This window comes from Myotis davidii, unplaced genomic scaffold (assembly GCF_000327345.1).
Source record: "Myotis davidii unplaced genomic scaffold, ASM32734v1 scaffold173, whole genome shotgun sequence".
Lineage (NCBI taxonomy): Eukaryota > Metazoa > Chordata > Mammalia > Chiroptera > Vespertilionidae > Myotis > Myotis davidii.
In genome coordinates this window covers 1,573,990-1,576,775 of record NW_006286303.1, presented here as the reverse complement: position 1 = coordinate 1,576,775, position 2,786 = coordinate 1,573,990, and positions in this window count along the sequence as shown.

The window sequence follows — 2,786 nt, the reverse complement described above, 5'->3', positions numbered from 1 at the left end:
TTGCTTTTATTGTGCATTATTTCTAATATTATGCCATCTTGGTCTGAGAAGATGCTTGGTATGATTTCTATCTTCTTGAATTTGGAGATACTTTGACTGTGTCTCAATATGTGACCTATTTTTTAAAATGTTCCAGGTGCACTTGAGAAGAATGTATATATGCAGCTGGGATCGAGCAAGCGCAGGTGGGTACAGTTGGGGGCAATCAGGCCAGTAAGGGGGGGGGCAGTTGGGGATGAGAAGGCTGGTGAGGGGCAGTTGAGGGCGAGCAGGCTGGCAGGTAGAGTGATTAGGGGCGATCAGGCAGGCAGGTAGGTGAGCAGTTAGGAGCCAGCAGTCCTGGATTGCAAGAGGGATGTCCGACTGCTGGTTTAGGCCCTATCCTAAACCAGCAGTTGAACATCCCTTGAGGTGTCCCAGATTGGAGAGGGTGAAGGCTGGGCTGAAGGACAACCCCCAACCCATGCATGAATTTTGTGCACCGGGCCACTAGTTGTTTAATAACATGCTATTTAGCCTCAAAGTGTTTGAATTTGTATGCTTGTTTTTATTGTAATTTATTTCTAATATTATGCCATTGTGATCTGAGAAGATGCTTGATATGATTTCTATCTTCTTGAATTTGGAGATACTTTGACTGTGTCTCAATATGTGACCTATTTTTTAAAATGTTCCAGGTGCACTTGAGAAGAATGTATATTCTGTAGCTTTGGGGTGAAATGTTCTGAAGATGTTGATTAAGTACAACTGATCGAGTGAGTTGTTAAGAATTTCTGTTCCTTTGCTGATTTTTTGTCTGGAGGATTTATCCAGTGATGTCAATTAGTATTAAAATCTCCTACTATGATTGTATTGCTGTTGATCTCTCCCTTGATATCTTTCAGAAGTTTTTTGTTTTTTAATGTATTTGGATGCTCCTGCATTGGGTGCATATATGTTTACCAGAGTTATATCCTCCTGTTGTATCAATCCCTTTAGTATTATGAAGTGGCAGTCCTTATCTCATCAGGGCCTTCACTTTGAGGTCTATTTTGTCAGATATAAGTATTGCTACCCCAGCTTTTTTTCATTTCTATTAGTCTGAAAAATCTTTTTCCATCCCTTCACTTTCAGTTTTTGTGAGTCCTTTGTTCTGAGGTGGGTCTCTTGTAGACAGCATACAGATGGGTCATGTTTTCTTATCCATTCAGCCACTCTATGACTTTTGATTGGAGCATTTAGTCCATTTATGTTTAAGGTGATTATTAATAGGTACTTGTTTGTATCCATTTTTATTCTTTATGCCTGTGTTCCTTTTACCTTTTCTATTTCTTCTTTTTACAACAGCCACTTTAGCATTTCTTGCATTGCTGGCATGGTCGGGCTGTCAAGTGGGCCAGGGTGGAGTGGGCACCGGTTGCTCTGGGTCACACAGTCTGTGCTCTTCCAGAATGGGGCATACTCTGGGTTGCTCCAGGTTGCCCTGGCAGCAGGTCCCAGGGCTTGGGGTGGATTGGGTTCCGGGTGGCTCCAGGTCAGACTAACAGCATGATTCTGGGGCCCAGTGTGGTGGTGAGGCACAGGTTTCCCCTGGCTTGCACTCACTGCGGGGTCTTGGAGCTGGATCCTAGGAAGCTGGGTCCCAGAGGGCTGGTGAGAAGGCCTGGTGCGGGAGCTCACTGCATGCTCCCTACAGATGTCTGGGTCTATTACATGTTTTTTTATCTAGTTATTTATCTATGGACACAGGTTGCTTGGCTATTGTGAAGATGCTGCAATGAACATAGGGGTGCATATATCTTCAAATTACTGTTTTTGTTGTCTACTTATGGATACCTAGAATTGAGATTGTTGGGTCATAAGTAGTTTTATTTTTAGTTTTTTAGAGAAACTCCATACCATTTTCCATAGTGGCTGCACCAATTTGCGGCCCTAGAAGTGATGCACATGTGAGCTCTTTCTGAATCTGGGCTGTATCACACCATATTCTTCCCAGTTACATGCCATCCAGCACTTTATGATGCTAAAAGAATCCTTACACAAGTCTTTAAACTTAATGGACTAGGGAGAGCAGTAAGTTTCAGCTTAAACTATGCAGTCTTCACATATTATCTCCAATTTAATGAGATAATATGTGAGGAGTGCATAGCTTAATGCCTGGAATATGATAGATGATCATTGGTTCTCTGCCCTTCAAGCTGCTCAGGTATCAGTGATTATAGAGCTTCTTGCAATGTCTATCACCATGAAATATAGAAACATAATGAAAGTTAAATTCATAATATATATTTATCGAAAAGCTCTATTATGGTGTGATTAAGCCTGTGCTAATATATGTCATCCAAAATTAATACTCATTGACACCTTTTTAAAGTGAAAATTATTAACAAATTCTGTAAGGTGTGACTCAGAGATGGTTTCTGGCATGACATCCTCTTGTCTTGCTACTCAGTGAAAGAAGCAATAAGCTGTCCTCCAGTGCAAAAGACCACAAGAATAAAAGCTGAGCAGAACACTGAAGTTCACTGATGAGTACGGGGATAAGAGAAGAATGAGGATCTTTTTCTCTCTTCATGACAGGTCCTCAAGGCAATTTTCCAACCATATCAGACAGGGGAGGGAGGGAATGCAAAGCAACACCGTATTTGCCAGCGTATAAGACGATTTTTTGGCCCTGAAAAACATGCCTCCAAGTGGGGGGTCGTCTTATACGCCAGGTACACTTCAGATAGACTGCCCATAGTGCTTGCCCCGTGCCATAGTGGCCTCCCGATGCCCGCCCACTTCATTCCACATACCGTTCAGGT